Below are 21,294 nucleotides of genomic sequence, written 5' to 3'. Positions count from 1 at the left end.
CCTGTAATGTTCAGGATCAGTGTCTCATCCACAGACTCCACCAGGTTGGTTTTTACCCAATAAAAAACTACTAGAGGACAAATATTCATATCTAAGCATTTATCTTTTTGTCGACTTCATCCTATGTGTCACATCATAGGTGTTAAGATTAATCAAATTTTATAACAGACATTGTCTAATGGTAATAGCATATGTTTGCCTTTCCAAAGCCTGATATCTTAGATACAAAAATGACAACTCCCATTATCTACATGCTTTTATGATTGTTTTGATTGATATTTGAGAAAAATGATTGTGGATTTTGATTGAGTAATGAGTATCTCAGAGCAAAGGCAGCCATATTTTGAATTTTATTAAGTACCAGAAGGAGCAAGTTGTTTGTTTTGTTGGGCATCTACGCATGTGTCTACACAGCTGATGCAAATGCATACAGATAATTATCATATTTACCAAGTTCTCTAATTCAATTACAACATTTTCTGTTAAACTGCAAATATCTTGTGTGGAGTAAAAGTGTAGCTCCATTCATTTGCTTTAATAATGAAATCTCCATTGTTGAACTACTTGACTCTTTGGCAGGAGATATCCATGGTCAGTATTCTGATCTTCTTCGGCTTTTTGAATATGGTGGACTCTCACTTGCAGCAAATTATCTCTTCCTTGGGGATTATGTGGACCGTGGTAAGCAGAGCATAGAGACCATTTGCCTTCTCCTTGCATACAAAATTAAATTCCCGAAGAACTTTTTCCTTCTTCGGGGCAACCATGAGTGTGCTTCCATCAATTGAATATATGGGTTTTATGACGAGTGCAAGAGAAGGTTTAATGTCCGCCTTTGGAAGACATTTACAGATTGCTTCAACTGCCTGCCAGTGGCTGCTCTTATTGATGACAAGATCCTTTGCATGCATGGAGGATTGTCCCCTGACTTGAAGAACTTGGATCAGATACAGAATATTGTTCGCCCTGTTGATGTACCCGATCAGGGACTTCTCTGTGATTTGCTATGGGCTGATCCTGATAAAGATATACAAGGATGGGGAGAAAATGACAGAGGTGTATCTTATACATTTGGAGCTGACAAGTCACTGAATTCCTTCAAAAACATGATCTAGATCTCATTTGTCGTGCTCATCAGGTAGATATAATTCAAATGCCATAGCCTGGCTCTTTTGGCTTGCTTAATCAACTTTTGTTACTTCATTAACATATGCATCTATCGACTTATGTCTAGGCCTATAGATTTCAGTTATGCATCTAACATCAAATCATGGTCTAGATTAGTGCATGTTTCATGAAATCATAGGGTCCCATCAGAATGGCATAATTCATAATCCTCACTAAAAGTTATGGCAGACAAGTAGGGGTGCTACAACTTCCATATCTAGTAGTGGACTTTCCAGTGTGACAGAAGGTAATTTGGGTGACTAATGATGAAAAATAGATATGAATAAACAAAGATACAGCTGTCCACTAAAGTTTGAGTAGGAACTAGATTTCATCATGGAAGCACTTACAGAAGTAAAGAAAAAGAACTGTTGCTCATAGTTTCCAAGGTGCCAAGGCAAGGCTAGGTGACCATGGCGGGGCGTCCGGGCACTTAGGCACCTAGCCCTCACCTAGGCGATGGAATTTAAAAATAATAAGTTGATGGATTTCTACCCATTCTGAACTAGTTTCTTTGGATTTATGTATTCTGCACTTTTGTGCTTGTGTTTCTTGCAGTGATGCTTCAAATAGGCAAAACAATTTATTAGAGTTACATCTTATAACTTAGGAGTTGGAACTTAAAATAACTGAAGGGGGTGGAGCCCCTATTTGAGATCAACAAAACATAGGGAACAAATACTAAAATAAAAGAAAATGAATGTGAAAAGTAGGTGGCAGAGCCCCTGTTTTAGAATCAGAAAAACTGGTGAAAAAATATTAAAATAATAGAAGAAATATGAAGAAGAAAAGAAGGGGTGAAGCCCTGTTCTAGACCCAGAAAAGCTGGTGAAAAATACTAAAATAATAGAAGAAATATGAAGAAGAAAAGAAGGGGTGAAGCCCTGTTCTAGACCCAGAAAAGCTGGTGAAAAATACTAAAATAAAAGAAGAGTATGAAGAAGAAAAGAAGGGGTGGAGTCAAGGAAGTTATTGTTCTGACTTTCAATCCGCCAACATAGTATCCATATTCTCAATCAGTCGATTCCAATGAGTGAGAGAAGAGAGATGGAGAATAGGTTTGTAGAAGTTGCAAAATGGAGGAAAGAGATAAAGATTGAAGCAAAAGTTTTCATTCTTGAAGAGGTAAGGATCAGAAGCCAGCAGAGCTTGAAGATTAGGGAGGCAGAGAGAACTACAATATTGCTGGAAGGTCTTGAAGTGATCGAATGGATGCAGAAGTTTGTTTAGAAGCAAGTTCTAAAGGTAAACAAATGAACTTTACGAAGTTCAACCTTGATGGAAGAAAGAGGTATGAGTTGGAATGCAAAAAGAATGCAAAAGGTTGTTACATAACTTTGCAGGAATTCTTTGGAGGAAGAAAGAAGCAGGTGGTCTGCTTCCCAGAAAGTAGAAGGGGTAATGGTTGGAAGGCAGTGGCACAGGTACTGAGTGACTTTATTCAGCAGATGAAAACAAAACAAGTAGAGGCTGTAGCAAAGGAAAAGAAAGTGGGTATACATAAGAGAATGGAAGAACCCAGTGATAGAAACTGGTTGATTGCAGAAAAAGGAAAAATAAGTTCTAAACTAGTAGCATCAGTAGAAAAGGAGAACTAAGGGAAGAAATTTGTGGTGGAAACCTCAAGTTCGCCAAAGGATTGGAGAGATATTGCTCAGGCGATACTCAGAGAATTAAACCTGCAAAAGCCGATGGTGATTACTCCTTATGCCTCTTGTAAAGCTTTGTTAAATCTGGGTGAAGATGAAGAAGAGATTTCAGCCTTAATTATTCACTAAGAGGCTGGTGCTGCCACAGTCTCGAAATGGTGTCCTCTCTCCAATACTAAAAGTTTTGTGATTGAGGACAATGTAATAGTTAGATTGCTTGGGTTACTTTTCAACCTCTGGAAGGAGGAAGTATTACAGTCAATAGTTGTAGTCTGTGATGCAAGATTAGATGGTGTGTTTGATTGTGATCTCCATTCAGTTGTAGTGATGTTAGGTGGTATTAAACCCAGTGATATTCCAAAGAAGATAGAGGTTGTTTCAGATGGTTTAGTTTACCCCGTTTGGCTTGCTACCTCCATTGAAGCCCAGCTATGGAAGGAGGGAAGAAGAGAGGAAGATGAAGAGACAAAACAGGCTTGGTTGTGTGGTTTGCAAGACAGTGTAGTCTCTACAAGAGAAGTTAAGGCAACTGAGGTTCCCAAGAAAAAAAGAGAAAAAAGATGATGATTTAAACACTTGGGGAAAGTCTGCATGGCAAGGTGGGATGAGGGATGGCAGGTCCTATGTTCAGTCGGTGACGGGAATTAAATGAAGACAGGCTTGTTTCAGTTCAAATTTCAAAACAAAATGAACAAAGGTCGGCAAGGTTTCAGGGTTCAAGCCAGTCCTGTGGGCTGGTCAGTCTGGTCCAATGAACCAAGGCTAGTCAACCAGTCACATGTTGTTTTAAGTAAACACGTGACTGGCAAAGGGATAGAGGGTTGGGCCAAGGCCCATCAGGATCTAATAGGTCTAGGCAAGTGAATGGGCTGACTTTTTTAAATCGGGTGGACCCAAACCTTAAAAAGCCACACGCCCTTTTAAGTAGGCACGTGACCAAAGGAGATGGGGAGATGATGGACCAAAACGATGGTCTATCATCATCTCCCTCGAGCAATTTGCAACCAATGCCTGCAGGAAGTAGGGTTAGCTGCAGTGGTGCGGCAAATCTGAACTGGGCATGTTGCTGATCAAAACTGATAGCCCTCCCCCCTCCCCCCTCCCCCATAACAGAAATATTTTCCTTCAATTCAGTCCTACATCCTAAACATCCTAAAGACCACCACTTTATATTACATTCTATCATTTATGGGCAATAATTGGTGAAAGTTGCTACGTTACATACTAATACGATTATATGCCCATTACTCTCTTTGTCTTGGAATCAAAGTATCTACTGGCCAACATAAAATAGAGTTACACATAGTACACCTTTACACATATGTATATTTCACTATTCTGCCCTTGCTTGTACAATAGTCGATACCATATGCTCGATAAGTACAATGTTAAGTTACATGTTTTGTGTTATTGCACTGCACATTTTTTTTATTTGGTCCTTCTGACGACTTTGGTTGGATTTTTGTTATTTTCTTCCTCTATAATTACATTGGCATATTGCAATCTATGAATTTTTGTTGCATCATGTTGATTTTGATTAATTTTATTTTTTCCCTCTACTAAGTTATGGAAGTTGGTAGGGTGCTCCTAAGTGCTAGCAGTTTCTGGTCAGTACGAATATTAATATTCTCTATGCTTTTTATTTTCTCTGTCATCTAGTGCTTCGATTGATATCTTAAATCATTAAGGTATGCTCTGGTTGTCATCTAAAAATCACTATTATATGAATGAAGTTTGAGCTTTCTTTAGACTTTAGAGTGTTAAGTCTTGGTTCTTGACTGTAATTGTTTGAAAGCCATTTTTCTATTTTGACTTTTGAGCACATGGTGATGATACAAACTAAAAATTATATAAGTAATATTTTCTATAATTGAAACAATTACTTTGATGCTTTAACCTTAGATACAACTATGGGCAGAGGGTGGACCTCAATTTGAGGAAAACACCTCAATTGGTGGAGTTAGTTGATGATAGTAAGGTGAAATAGCCTTTTTATAGAAGTTTTCTGCTTATTTGTGATTTTTTATGAAATGTTATTTGCTACTTTTTAGTTGTATTTTGTTCATAAATCGTTAGAATGTGGAGGAGCTGATGAATCAACCACCTGAGAAGATTTTATTGAGATGGATGAACTTTCAACTGACTTTCTCAGCAGATGTGAAGGTAAGTTAAAATTGGGTTAATAGATTCCCCTTTCCTTTATTTCGTTTGTGTGTTCATAATCACTATAACCTACCTTTGACTTTCTCAGCAGCTTGAAAACTTAATATGGTAGTGTACTATCTCAAAGTGGATATGAGATATCTGAAACAAGTGGTTCATTGAAACTTGAAATCCCATTTAGTTATATTTGGCAGTTAGAACTAAAAGATGTTTTATAACTCAATTTTATTTCATCCCACTTGGTGCTTGAATCCCAAAATCCAAAAACCAGAAACCAGGCTGAATGTTTCATTGAGTTAATTGAAATCACTTAGTAGTAAGCACTTTCCAGTTAACATACTTTGAACGCTAGAACATGCCTCCTTTTCTGATCGGTAATTGGAAGGCCCTCTTCCTCCTCCTTGCACAAATATAACAAAAGCAAGTGTGCAATTAGTGAGCATATGCAATTGCAACTTGTTTAAATCTCAACATTAGGACAAGCTCTTTGTAGTAACAGCATCAAATGCATCAAAGTTTAGTTTATGCTAATAAGTCATTTGCTCTAATTAACTTTAAAAAGACTGAAATCATTGCTATCCAAAACTGGTCTTTGGAAGATTTAAATAACTGGTAAATTCTTGGGATCTCCAAAAAAAGCAAAGTGATATATTGTGTTCTATGCCAGAAGTATTCATTTGGCAAGAGAGAAAAGCAAAGTGCTTTTAATAACAAGAAGTACTAGGAATATCCTCTAGTATCAGTGGTAGAGGCTTCATTGAAGCAGGTAAGGGATGATAGCACATGCAATCAAGGGATCAGATGTCTTGATGTAGAGGGCAATGTTGTTCTTCAAAGGAACAGCAATGTTTTCTAGTTGAGGAAGTGTTATCTGGAAGGATTGGTGCCAATTTGGGAATGGATCCAAGAGGATTAACTGATTAAGTAAATCTTATTTGGTGCATGTTACTAAGGTTTTTTTCATGGTTAAAAGAGGGACTTGTTGAGACTGGACCCAACAATAAATTTAAGAGAGTTTTTTCAAGGAAGGTTGGTTCTAGAGCTACGAATCATAAGGTTCTTATTGATATTAACTCCAGTGATCAAATTAACATTCATGATAGTTCTGAAGTTGGGGAGTTGAAGAAGATTGGAGTCCTTGAGGTGAAAGGGAAGGGGGATGTGGGTAAAGCTTTGATAAGTAATGAAGTTTTGAACTTAGATAATGGGAAAAGGAAGAGTCGAGTGGACTTAAGGAAACTAGTGGAGAAGGATATTAAAGTTGGTAAATCTGTAGGCCTATTCTTTTTGGGTGGTGAGGCTTTTGCTAGAAGGGCTTTTGAAAGAGTTTGAGAAAAAGAAAAGGTGAAGTTAAAGGGCAACACTCAAGAGGAAGGTGGAGAGGCATGGGATGAGGAAGAGGGTCAGGATTTCAGACATTGAGGACTAAGTGCGATTGATGGGAGGAGTTGTGGAAGTTTGATCTGCTGGTTTTTACAGGAGGCGGATGCTGTTGTTTGAAGTGTTCAAGAGGGTTTTGGTTAGAGATTTTCTCATCTTGATCAGGAATAGTGTTGCTTTGTTTAGTTCTTGGAATATGGTTTTAGTTTGGTTTTGTGCGTTGACTTTGGATTTGTGCTGTAGTTTTTTTTTTTTTTTTTAATCTTTTGCTGTTTGTTGTTGTGGGAGTATTGTTTTTGCTTTCGGATGATGTTTTATCACCTTTTAATTGTAATCCCTTGTTTTCTTTTTTAATGAAATTTATTCTTGAAAAAAAATCTTTTGTTCACTAAGCTCCTCATATGGTGTTAAATGAGTTGAAAGACTACTGCTTCAAAGTGTTCTTTCTGCATATAAACTATGGGGGTAGTTTTGTAGTGCCCTTGTCCACCTTACTCGTGTTTCTTCCATTTTTTTGAAATATTTTCTCTTATTTTTTTGTACAGTTAATGTATAGGAGTTCCTAGTATTTGGAGTTTTTAATAGTTATTGCCCATCTTATCCCAAGTCCACACTCAACCTTTGTCCTGACACATACATACATGCATTGATAGGCCGAATAAATTGAAAATCCCCTCCAATTTATTGTTGTTTATTAGGTGAATTCCAAGAGGGAATACAATGAGTGAGAGAAATCTTTGTAAGTGTGAGACTTTATTCTTGTGAATGATCCAAACTTATCACAATTCATGAGGTTAAGGAAGCTGAATATGACTTTCACCATGACCAGCCCTAACTACCTTCATGTGTACAATGCACTTGATTGAATAATTTTGTAATCATTCGAGCTTGTTCACATCTGAACTGTTAATGCATGAGGTTCAACAGTTGAAAAAGAAAAAAAGAAAGGGACAAAGTCCAAATGACTCCGCTGGCATGAATTGAATAGTAAAACTAGCGGTTTATGACATGAGTCAGTCCCAACTCCGCTATTCCGAGCTGAATAGTAAAACTAGCAACTTGGAATATGAGTATTGTTATCTACCTCAAGCCTGTGACCAGTGTGAGATGGAGCATAAAATGCATTCACATACAAAAAAAAAAGAAAAGAAAAAGAAAGAAGCAAATACCCCGTGTGAGATGGAGCATAAAATGCACTCACACACAAAAAAAAAAAAACAGAGAAAAGAAAAAGAAGAAAGAAGCAAATACCCCGTGTGAGATGGAGCATAAAATGCACACACAAAAAAAAAAAAACAGAGAAAAGAAAAAGAAGAAAGAAGCAAATACCCCGTGTGAGATGGAGCATAAAATGCACTCATACACACACACACAAAAAAAAAAACAGAGAAAAGAAAAAGAAGAAAGAAGCAAATACCCTGTGTGAGATGGAGCATAAAATGCACTCACACAAAAAAAAAAAAATAGAGAAAAGAAAAAGAAGAAAGAAGCAAATACCCCATGTGAGATGGAGCATAAAATGCACTCACACCAAAAAAAAAGGGGAAAAAAATAAAATTTTGGTGACGGCTGAGGTTCAAAGGGACAAAATGTGGTTGAACACTCAATGAGGTGCTTAAATTTGGCGGTCAAGGAGCTGATTTACATATTGAATGGAAGTGAATGCTGGGGCATGAAAAATTTCATATTCTCCCCTTTCTTGAATCTTATGTATGTGATAAGAATGACAATTCAGAGGAATGAATCAAAATACCTACACAGGTATCCCAACCACTCATGTATTCTCATCCTAGAATTCATCCGGTAAATGGTAATAATAAGGGGGGATGATCAGTTTATGGTTGAGGTCTTTGCTTACACAGGTATTCCAACCACTCAATGTATTCTCATCCTATAATTCATCCGGTAAATGGTAATAATAAGGGGGGATGATCAGTTTATGGTTGAGGTCTTTGCTTGAGGACAAGCAAAAGCTTAACCCACTTGTGAAGGGGTACCTTTCTCCTATGTCCAATCCTTGCCAATGTTTCCCTAAAGGGTGCAGTGCCTACCTTCATCTCTTCATACAAAGGCACCATCGCTCTATGGAAACTCTACATTGGCTAACTATTCTTGGGTGATGGTGCCCCTCATGTACATTGAAAACAGAGAGGACACATCCTCTACTGATATCCAAAACTCCCCAAAAGGCCCAAAAAATGTGTGTATAACAGCAATGACCCAGTAATGGGTCCATACCTTTTTGATGATTATGTGCACCTTTATTCTTATAATGCTGGGCTTTTTGCCAGAATGGCAACCTATATTGTTGGTGATGATGGAATCAGGTAACCAGTTAACGATTTTGGTTCCAATTTTATTTTGATATGCAAGTGCTCTCTTTCTTTGTTTTTCGGTTGTTCTAGAGATTAGTGATTTTAGTCTGAGTTGGTTCAGAATGATGTGCTTTTCCTAAGTTTTCTAACTCAGTTATAATACAATTTTTAGTCTTTTTTCCTAGTTACACTAAGAACAATTGTTTGTGGTAGTTTGCAATAAATTACAGAGGTTTAAGATAGTTTTAGGGACTTGTTAAATGCTTGGATTTTGTGGTTTTTATTCTATTTTCCTTTAGAGTTGTGGTTCAATCGTGCAATCTCTCTCCTCTCTCTTCTCGGGTGAAGTGCTTGTTATTGTTTCACTGAAGGTTGCAATGCCTACCTTCATCTCATCATACAAGGGCACCATCGCTTTATGGAAGACACTCTGCATTGGCTAATTATGCTTGGCTGGTGGTGCCCCACATCCTCTGTTGATACCCCAAACTCTCCAAAATACCCCAAATGTGTATATAACAACAGTGAGCCAGTATTGGGCCCATACCTTTTTGATGATTATGTACAACTTTAATCTTACAATGCTGGGCTTTCTGCGGGAATGACAACCTATATTGTTGGTGATGATGGAATCAGGTAACCAGGTAATATGCCCCACATCCTCTGTTGATACCCCAAACTCTCCAAAATACCCCAAATGTGTATATAACAACAGTGAGCCAGTATTGGGCCCATACCTTTTTGATGATTATGTACAACTTTAATCTTACAATGCTGGGCTTTCTGCGAGAATGACAACCTATATTGTTGGTGATGATGGAATCAGGTAACCAGGTAATATGCTTCAATTGTTTTAGAGATTAGTGATTTAACCCTCTTGGGTCAGGTTTAAAGAAATATCAAATATTGAATTGTTATTTATAAAAAAAATATAAACAAGGGAGGGGAAGTTGATATATTATGGGTGAAAGGATTTCTGTTTGAAAGTAGGGAAGCCAACATGGCGAAGGTGTTTCTGATTGGAGAAAAAGCTATGGGGTGGTTTCAGACTTTCATGGAGGATAGGAAACTTGTATGTTAAGAATCATTTGAAGTGGGAAAGAAGAGATTTTGTTGAGGGAGGAAACTAGAGAAGATAGAAGAGTGAAGACTCTGAACTTGCAGAAGAAACACGGGGTTACTAGAGACTCTGAAGTGGGAAAGCAGAAGGAGAAACCCAAAAAAGAAATAGAAATGAAAATTTTGGCTAAAGCAGCAAAGGATTGCAGAATGGTAGAAATTTATTGTAAGTTTGATAGTACCACCGCAAGAATGCAAGAAGAATTGCTGAATTGTTGAAATTAACCCCCTTTGAAAAATGTAAAGCCCTTCTAGAGTTTTTTTTTTTTTTTGACGAGTAAAGAGTATGATTCATTAATAGAGAATTAAAGCAACAAGCTTCCCATGGAGAGGCACGAGTTGCATCCTCTCCAAATAGCAGGGAGAAAGACAAAGGGAGACAGATAACAGAAAACAAAAACCAAAAAACTGAAAACCTATTTACCCCTTGCTTTGCAAGGCCATCAGCCATAGTGTTAGTAGAAATCCCCACCCATTGTATTCTCACTGTCAAACTTCTTGTCAGGCAGTTGAATTTTTTAATTTCATTCTTAAAGCACCACACTATAGGGTCCGGGTTTCGTAGCCATCCCAATACCACCTTGGAGTCCCCTTCTATTATCAGATGCTCAACACCTATCTGCACAGCTAGCTGTACTCCTTGGATAGCAGCTGCGAGTTCCGCCTTAACAGAGTTTCCAGCTCCTATGGCCCCGAGTAGATAAGAACCACATTCCTAGCCTCATTCCTCAATACCCCTCCCACCCCTGACGGACCTGGGTTACCAAGACTAAGTTAGCTGAAGACAATCACTTTGGACCTTCCTTTTGAGTTAACCCATCCTTTCCTTTGTTTTAGGCTTCCATATGCTATGATGCATATTCTAAATTTGTTGTATTTTATTTTTTTGACAAATAATAGTAGCATTTTATTTATAGATTTAATGTAGATACAAGAGAATCCTCAATAAAAGCACACAAACATACAATAAAGACCAAAAGCAGTTTCACCTTACTGCCACCCCCGGTTTAGCAAGTACTGCAGCAAAAGTGTAAAAGAGTTAGCACTTCTCACTTCCATATTATGGATCCGCCACTTAAATGTAAATATCAATTTTTTGATTTACATAAGTCCTTTTTGTAGCCAATTAGAAACGAACTTAGAGTCATCTTCAACAATCAATCTTCTAATATTTTGCTCTTTTGGCCTTTGCATTCCTTGCAGTATCAACTCTAAGTGAGTCACCTGTACCAATTGGCCTCGAAAACAAAGCCAGAACTTTTCCTTCATCTTTGAAAACACCTCCAATTTGTTGTATTATATTAGTAATTTAGGTATATTCCAATAATATACATGCTTGCTCATGGTTGGGTCATGCAACCTGATCCCTTGCCCTCAACTTTATTCAATCATATAGGTGAGGAAACTAGAGAAGATAAAAGAGTGGAGACTCTGGAGTTGTAGAAGAAACACAGGGGGGGTTACGGGAAACAGATTCAATCTATAATTGAGCCCAATATATGCTAGCGCTCATGGTTGCTCATGGTTGGGTCATGCAACATCCCTTGCCCTCAACTTTATTCAATCATATAGGTGAGGAAACTAGAGAAGATAAAAGAGTGGAGACTCTGAAGTTGAAGAAACACAGGGGGGGTTACGGGAAACAGATTCAATCTATAATTGAGCCCAATATATGCTAGCGCTCATGGTTGCTCATGGTTGGGTCATGCAACCTGATCCCTTGCCCTCATGGTGAGGAAACTAGAGAAGATAAAAGAGTGGAGAAGTTGCAGAAGAAATACAGGGGGGGTTACGGGAAACAAATTCAATCTATAATTGAGCCCAATATATGCTTTCCCTGTTTACCCCTTGCTTTGTAAGGCCATCAGTCATAGAGTTAGCAGATCTCCCCACCCATTATATTCTCACTGTCAAACTTCTTGTCTTAAAAAATTCTCTCTCTCTCTCTCTCTCTCTCTCTCTCTCTCTCCCTCTTCGAGTTAGATATAAGGTTTGTCAATGGGTTGCGTTTAGATCTAGACCAAATTTATTCTCTCTGTCTTTTATTAAACTAAATTATTCATTTACTTATTTGACAAAGGTTAACAGATTCAATCTATAATTGAGCCCAATATATGCTAGCGCTCATGGTTGCTCATGGTTGGGTCATGCAACCTGATCCCTTGCCCTCAACTTTATTCAATCATATAGGTGAGGAAACTAGTGAAAGATAAAAGAGTGGAGAAGTTGTAGAAGAAATACAGGGGGTAAATTATTACCTATAGATTTCTATTATTCAATTAATTTATAATTTATTAATAGGTTAGTGTCTCGGTTGGGAATAAACCTATTCACGTGTTAGGTAAGGTTCGGGTTGGGCTTCATCCTTATATCAACATAACATATTTAAGCCCAAGTTCGATGTCGCATCAATCGAGCCTAGATCTTGTGTCTACTCCAGCCATGAAGTTATTATTCTTTGCTACTCTATCATTTTGTTGTCAATTTGTTTTTTAACAAATTATTTCCCTCTCGCTCCCTCATCGTGTCCAATATTTAGGGTTGCCAATGAGTTGGGTTTGGTTTAGTCGAACCAGGAAGTTATTATTCTTTGCTATATCATTTTGTCATCAAATTGTTTTTTAACAAATTATTTCCCTCTCGCTCCCTCCTTGAGTCCAATATTTAGGGTTGCCAATGAGTTGGGTTTGATTTTAGATAGATAGGAAATTTATTTATTTTTTACTTTCTTAAATTAATTTAATTATATTGATTTAGTTTAATGAATTCTTCAATTAATGAATAATTTATTTTACTAACGAATTATTTTTCTCTCCCTAGAGCCTAAATTTTAGGGCTATCAACGAGTTGGGTCTTGTGTTGGATAGCTTGTACCTATCCTGTCCGAATAATAAATGAAAATTTATTTATCTATTTTACTAAATTATTACACATAAAATTTTAATTATTTGATTTGAACTGATGGTTAATAATAAATGAATATTTATTTCTTTTATTAAATTAATTATTGATGTATTTTTTTATAAGATTAAGTAAATTATTATCCATAGATTTCTTTTTATTTAATTTACTAAATTATTCAAGTGATTAGTAATTAATTTAACTAATAAGTTATTTCACCATCTCTCCCTAAGGCTAATATTTAAGGGCCATCATAGGTTAGGCCTTGGTGGGGATTAAACCTGTTCATGGGTTGACTAGGTTTGGATTGGGCTTTGTCTTTATATCAACAAAACAGATTCAAACCCAAGTCTGTGATCATCAGGCCTACATCTTGAGCCTAAGCCCGACCTTCATTTAAAGCCCAAAGCGTGGTTAGGAAATTTTTTATTTCTCTCATTTTCTAGTAATCTCTCTTTCATATTTGTTGTTGAACATGTAACTATTTACAATGATGCCATTAATAAACCGCTAACTATTCTGTCTTATTTTAATAAGTTAAAAGATTTTGTTGATTTGATTTACTAGATTATTTAATTATTTTTCTCTCTTTTTTATCGCTTCGTGTCTAATATTTAGGGTTTTCAATGGGTGGGGTAGTTTGGATATTTATTTGTATCAATTTAAATTATTCATTTATTTATTTGACAAAATTAATTAAATTATCCGTGAGGAAATTCTTTTTTTTTCTATCTCATTTTCTTTCCTAATTATTTATATATTTATGTTATTAAGTTAAAAATATTTATTGAATTTACTAAATTATTACTTTTATTGACAAATTATTTCTCTCTCTCTCTCCCTCTCCCTCTCCAAGTTAGATATTTAGGGTTGTCAATGGGTTGGGTTTAGATCTAGATAGTTAGTAAACTATAGATTTTATTTATTTACTTAAGTAAATTATGCAACTAATTAATGATTTAAATTATGAACAAATTATTTCTCTTTCTCTCTCTCTTTATAAAATGGATTAGTTTTGGTGTCAGATAGGTTGTACATGTCTTGTCCCAATAATAACTGAAATTTTATTTCTTTATTTATTTGTTTTAATAGATTAAATAAATTACTTTCCATAAATTATTATTTAAGCTTGACCAATATTTACGGTTGTTAATGGTTCGTGTTTGATTCTAGATTGCTTGGACTAGTCTTGCACCAATAATAAGTGAATATTTATTTATTTATTTTATTAAAGTTAATTATTGGTTGATTTATCTATTTACAAAATTAAGTAAATTTTTGTACATAGATTTCTATTTACTTAATTTACTGAATTCTTTAATTAATTAATTAATCAATTATTATCCTAACAAATTATTTTTCTCACTTCCCGAAACATATATTTAGGGCAATCGATAAATTTATTTATTAATTTATTTTAGTAAACCAAATTAATTTTTTCTCTCTTTTTTACCGCTTCGTGTCTAATATTTAGGGTTTTCTTATTTTTTTGACAAAATTAATTAACTTATTATCCATGAGGAAATTCTTGATTCTCTCCCACTATTTATATTCTCTCTCTCCCCCCCCCCCCCCCCCCGAGCCTAATATTTAGAGCTCTCAATTGGATAGGTATCGGTTGGGATTAAACCTTTTTTATTGGTTGGGCCACGTTCAGGCCAGGCCTTCCCTTTATATCAATAAATGAATCGTAATTACGGATTGCGAAAAGGAAATTTGTATTCTTTGTTTCTCTCTCATTTTCTAGTAATCTCCTTTTTAATAAACATGTAACTAGTTACCCCTCATACAAGGGAACCATTGGCCTATCCTCCCTCAATCATGCAATCTCTCTCTCTCTAGGTGAGTTAGCTTGTTATTTTTGCCTCTATTCTAGAGCTTATCAGTTTTTTTTTTTTTAAGTAGTTACTTTCCAATTGTGCTATTGTATGTAACTAGCAAAAGTGGTTTCTGACCTCTCACTCTATGTTAAAAGTTGAGCCCAATGCTGGTTCTATGAGATAATAGCTGCTATCAAACCATATAATTTATTTATCTCCCTCTCTCTCTTTGCCTCCCCCCCCCCCCCCCCCAACCTAATATTTATAACTATCAACTGGATAGGTAACGGTTGGGATTAAACCTTTTCATTGGTCAGGCCACGTACGAGTTGGGCTTTGCCTTTATATCAGTAAAACTAATTCAAGCCCAAGTCAAAGCCCGACCATCATATAATGCTCAGATTGCGAATAGGAAATTTATTTATTTTTCTTAAAAAATTATTTCTCTCTCTCTCTCTCTCTCTCTCTCTCTCTCTCTTCGAGTTAGATATAGGATTTAGATAGCTTGGATACTTATTTCTTTATTATTTTACTAAATTTATTAAGTTGTTATCTATACATTTTATTTATTTAATTTAATAATTTAATTTTATTTAGTAACAAAATTTTTTCTCCCTCTAAAGAGCCTAAGTTTTAAGGTTATCAACAAGCTATCGATACAAAATTATTGATTAAGGTATTTCACTTTCTCTTGCCAAGCCTAATATTTAGTGCTATCAATAGCTTAGGTCTCAGTTTGGGCTTAGCCTTTATATTAGCAGAACATATTCCAGCCCAAGTCTGAGCCCGAGTTAACCATTGGGCCTAGATCTTGAGCATATTGATTTTATTTTATTTATTTAATTTACTAAATTATTTGATTTTATTAACAAATCATTTCCCTCCCAACCTTGAGTCTAATATTTAGGGTTGCTAATGGGTCGGGTTTGGTTTTAGATAGCTTGGGTATTTATTTATTTTATTATATTAAATTATTCATTTATTTATTTTACAAAATTGAGTAAATTATTATCCATAGATTTCTATTATTCAATTAATTTATAATTTATTAATAGGTTAGTTATTTGATTCGAACTGGTGGTCAATAATAAATTAATATTTATTTTTTTATTAAATATATTATTGATGTATTTATTTTATAAGATTAAGTAAATTATTATCCATAGATTTTTTTTATTTAAGTTACTAAATTATTCAAGTAATTAATAATTAATTTAACTAATAAGTTATTTCACCATCTCTCCCGAAGGCTAATATTTTAGGGCCATCAATAGGTTAGGCCTTAGTTGGGATTAAGCCTGTTCACGGGCCGACTAGGTTTGGATTGGGCGTTGTCTTTATATCAACAAAACAGATTCAAACCTAAGTTTGAGCCTGGGTCGACCATCAGGCCTACATCTTGAGCCTAAGCCCGACCTTCATTTAAAGCCCAAAGTGTGGTTAGGAAATTTTTATTCTTTGTTTGTCTCTCATTTTCTAGTACTCTCTCTTTCATATTTGTTGTTAAACATGTAACTATTTACAATGATGCCATTAATAAACCGCCAACTATTCTGCCTTATTTTAATAAGTTAAAAGATTTTGTTGATTTGATTTACTATATTATTTAATTATTTCTCTTTTTTTCTCTCCTAATTATTTATATATTTATGTTATTAAGTTAGAAAATATTTATTGAAATTACTAAATTATTACTTTTATTAACAATTTCTCTCTCTCTCTCTCCCTCCTCGAGTTAGATATTTAGGGTAACCTGACATAAATCACATCAACCAACAAGTACCGAGCACATTACCCCCTAAAGGCACCATTTTCACTTATACCTTTTATATCTCCTAAATAAGAAAAATCCACCCACTCAGACTTACAAATGCCAAATGGAACCTATAGGATCCGATTCAAGCTAATCCACTCTGGCGATGTAAACGTCCTTGTGCTAAACCAACTAACTTAAGCTTCTAAGGATTAAAAAAGATGTTTTGGAATTTCATTGCCAAAAATTTCAAAGTACTAACAATTTCATAGCTGGAAAAGTCTTTGAAAACCCTAACGAATAACACATTAAACTATTAGGGCCAAACTACGAACTTCGATCACTCTCAGCATCTTACAATAATTCACCCAATAGAATCTATAGAACAGAGCTCTAACAAAAGACAATCTGGCCAACCCAAATTGGAACCCACACAACCATTTTATGTCGGCCGAAACGATCATTCTGTAACTGATAAAGCAAAAGCATAGGAACAAATCATCCACTTTATTTAAAAAATCCAAACAAAGTAATTGATAGCATCCCAGTAGATGCCATAAAATAAAATCGTTGCTGAAATCAGTCCAAACAATCCAATACTATCCAAACCGACCTAATTTATCAAGCCAAAAACTAAAATAGAATCAGCCCACACGAAATAAGATGCGAACAATTTTAGATTATTCCCTTTCTAACCAACCAACCCTGATGCAAATGAATCAAACTCAACATAGAGAAAACCTTCTGGTAGATATCAAATATAGCTAAGCTTAATCAAACCTATTTATTCCAACTCCTATGAAACTGGGTCTATCTATACCTAAGTAGAAGCATTTACAGACTATCCAAAACTAACCAAGTCGTGGTCAAAACTAACAAAAACGAATTAAGCATACCCAAATAAAGTAGGAAGTCATGCAAACTCCTCTCTATAATATAAGTAGACCAAGTCGTAGGTAAATAAAACAAATAAATGTTAATCAATCCAAACAGTCCCCCATCTAAACAATTTAAAACAAAACAAAAAGAAATTTGTCTTAATCAATTTAACTAACAAGAATAGAGCTTATTACAACTCTAATCACACTGTTATTAATTAAACAAATGCATTACAATTGATACCACAGGCTGCATAATCTCCTAAATCTAAGTTAAACAAAACCAACATATTTAGAGAAGTTGGGAAATCATCTCCGCTCCATCAAAAACTGAAACCTTACCTTTTAAAATCAAAACAATGCAAATAAACAACGACCAATCCAAACAAACCCATTTAAACAACGTAAAAAAAAAACATAGATATATAACTTGACATAAATCACATCAACCAACAAGTACCGAGCTCATTACCCCCTAAAGGCACCATATTCTCTTATACCCTTTATATCCTCTAAATAAGCTAAATACACTCACTCAAACTTATAAATGCCAAACAAAATTTATAGGATCCGATTCAAGCTAAACCACTATGGCGATGTAAACGTCCTTGTGCTAAACCACTAACTTAAGCTTCTAAGGATTAAAAAAGATGTTTTGATATTTCATTTCCAAAAATTTAAAAGCACTAACAAATTCATAACTAGAAAAGTTTTCGAAAACCTTACGAATAACACATTAAACTATTAGGGCCAAACTGCAAACAACGATCACTCTTAGCATTTTACAACAGTTCGCCCTTTAGAGTCTGTAGAACAGAGCTCTAGCAAAAGCCAATCTGGCCAACCTAAATTGGAACCCACACAACCATTTCATGTTGGTGAAACGATCATTCCGTAACTGATAAAGCAAAATCATAGGAAGAAATAATCCACTTTATTTAAAAAATCCAAGCAAAGTTATCGGTAGCTTCCCAGAATAATGCCATCAAAGAAAATCGTTCTTGAAATCAGTCCAAACAATCCAATACTACTATCCAAACAGAACATATTTATCATGTCAAAAACTAAAATAGAGTCAATTCACACGAAATAAGATGCGGACAATTTTAGATTATTCCCTTTATAACCAACCAACTCTGATGCAAATAAACTCAACATAGAGAAAATCATCTGGTAGAGATCGAATTAAGCTAAGCTTAATTAAATCTATTTTTCCAACTCCTATGAAACTGAGTCTATCCATACCTAAGTAGAGGCAATTACAGACTATCCAAAACTAACCAAGCCGTGACAAATCGATAAAAAATCCATCAAATCAAAACTAACAGAAATGAACCAGGCATACCCCCAAATAAATTAGGAAGTCAAGTCAACTCCTCTCTAAAATATACGTAGACCACACTATTTTTAATTAAACAAAAAACGTTGATCAATCCAAACAGTCCCCCGTCTAAACTATCTAAAACAAAACAAAAAAGAAACTTGTCTTAATCAATTTAAACAACAAGAATAGAGCTTATTACAACTATAATCACACTATTTTTAATTAAACAAACCCATTATAACTTATACCACAGGCTGCATAATCCCCCAAATCTAAGTTAAACAAAACCAACATATTTAGAGAATTTGGGAAATCAACTCAGCTCCACAAAAAACTGAAACCTTACCTTTTAAAATCAAAACAATGCAAATAAACAAAGACCAATCCAAACAAACCCATTTAAGCAATGTAAAAAAAACATAGATATATAACTTGACATAAATCACATCAACCAACAAGTACCGAGCTCATTACCCCCTAAAGGCACCATTTTCTCTAATACCCTTTATATCTCTTAAATAAGCTAAATCCACTCACTCAAACTTATAGGTGCCAAACAGAATCTAAAGGATCCGATTCAAGCTAATCCACTCTGGCGATGTAAACATCCTCGTGTGAAACCAACTAACTTAAGCTTCTAAAGATAAAAAAAGATGTTTTGATATTTCATTGCCAAAAATTTCAAAATACTAAACCATTTAATGTCGATCAAAATTATCATTCTGTAATCGATAAAACAGAAGCATAGGAATCCACTATATTTAGAAAATCCAATGAATGCTATCGATAGCTTCTCAGAATGATGCCATCAAAGAAAACCGTTGCTGAAATCGATCCAAACAATCCAAGAGTGTCCAAACTGACCTAATCTATTAAGTCAAAAACTAAACTAGAGTCAATTCACACAAAACAAGATGCAAACAATTTTATATTATTCCCTTTCTAACGAATCAACAAACCCTGATGCAAATGAATCAAACTAAACATAGAGAAAAGCATCTGGAAGAGATCGAATATTCTAAGCTTAATCGATCCCATTCATACAATTCCTGTGAAACTAAGTCTAGCAAAACTTATGTAGAAACAACTACAGATTATCCAAAACTAACCAAGTCGTGGCAAATCAACCAAATATCAATTAAATCAATACCCACTAACAAAGCATATTAGCAAAACAAAATCCCCTTACTAACAGAAATTAACCCAGCATACCAAAATAACATAATAAATCAAGTCAACTCCACTCTAAAATATAACTACACCAAGCCGTAGGAAAATAAAACAAATAAATGTTGATCAATCCAAGCGGTCCTGTCTAAACAACCTAAAACAAAATAAAGAAGAAACTTGACTTAATTAATTTAACCCACAAGAATAGAGCTTATTACAACACTAATAACACTATTCTTAATTAAACAAACCCATTATAACTTATACCACATGCTGGATAATCTCACAAATCTAAGTTAAACAAACCAACATTTATAGAGAAATTGGGAAATCAACTCAACTCCATCATAAAGTGAAACCTTACCTACTAAAACCAAAACAAATCAAATAAACAACGACCTATCCAAACAAAAATAGTTAGACAACGTAAAAAAACATAGAGACATAACTTGACGTAAATCACTTCAACCAACAAGTACCGAACTTATTACACCTCTAAAGTCACCATTTTGACTTAGGCGAACCCTTTATATCTCTTTAAATAAGCTAAATCCACTCACTCAGACTTATAAATGCCAAACAAAAACCTATAAGAACTGATTCAAACTAAACCACTCTGTTGATGTAAACGTCCTTGTCCCAAACCAATTGACCTAAACTCTTATGGATCAAAAAAATTTTTGTATTTCTTATTCAAATATTTCAAAGCACTAATAATTTCACAATCAAAAAAGTCTTCAAAAACCCTAAGGAATAACACATTAAACTATTAGTGCCAAACTGCAGACAGCGATGACTCTTAGCATTTTAAAACAATCCACCCAATAGAGTCTATTAGAATAAAGCAACGAAAACTAACATGGCAAACCCAAATTGGAACCAATACAACAATTTCGTGTCGGTCAAAACTATCTTCCTTAACCGATATAACAGAAGCATAAGAAGAAATAATCCACTTTATTTAAAAAATCCAACAAAAGCTATTGATAGTTTCCCAAAATGATGCCATAAAAAAAAACCATACCTGAAATCTATCCAAATAATCCAAAACAATCCAAACCAACCTAATTTATCAAGTCAAAAACCAAACTAGAGTCAACCCACACGTAACAAGATGCGAATAATTTCATATTATTCTGTTTCTAACCAACCAACCCTGATGCAAATGAATCATACTCAACATAGAGAAAACGATCTGATAGAAATACAATATAGCTAAGCTTAATCAAATCCATTCTTCCAACTCCTGTGAAACTGAGTCTAACCAAATGTAAGTAGAAGCAACTATAGATTATCCAAAACTAACCAATCCGTGGCAAACAAATCAAACATCAATAAAATCAATACCCACTAACAAAGCATATTAGCAAAACATAATCCCCTTACTAACAGAAACGAACCCAACATACCTAAATAAAGTAGGAAAACAAGTCAACTCCTCTATAAAATATAACTAGACCTACTCGTAGAAAAATAAAACAAATAAATGTTGATCAATCCAAATAGTCCCATCTAAACAATATAAAATAAAGCAAAGAAGAAATTTGACTTAATCAATTTAACCCACAAGAATAGAGCTTATTACAACTCTAATCACACTATATTCATAATTAAACAAACCTACTATAATTTATACCATAGGCTGGATAATCTCC

General features: G+C 34.8%; 1 pseudogene across 1 annotated transcript; it reads left to right on the top strand.

The window, feature by feature from the left end:
- The first annotated feature begins 572 nt into the window (after positions 1 to 572).
- On the top strand, positions 573 to 7,771 carry LOC148860848 (serine/threonine-protein phosphatase PP1 pseudogene; annotated as a pseudogene). Its single transcript, XR_016112997.1, has one exon. The product of XR_016112997.1 is annotated as a serine/threonine-protein phosphatase PP1 pseudogene (transcript).
- The last annotated feature ends 13,523 nt before the right edge of the window (positions 7,772 to 21,294 follow it).

Source organism: Nelumbo lutea, chromosome 4, assembly GCF_056320005.1.
Source record: "Nelumbo lutea isolate HS-2025 chromosome 4, American lotus-T2T, whole genome shotgun sequence".
In the NCBI taxonomy this organism is placed as follows: domain Eukaryota; kingdom Viridiplantae; phylum Streptophyta; class Magnoliopsida; order Proteales; family Nelumbonaceae; genus Nelumbo; species Nelumbo lutea.
Note: the sequence above shows the minus strand (reverse complement) of the source record. Positions and strands in the feature narration are given on the sequence as shown.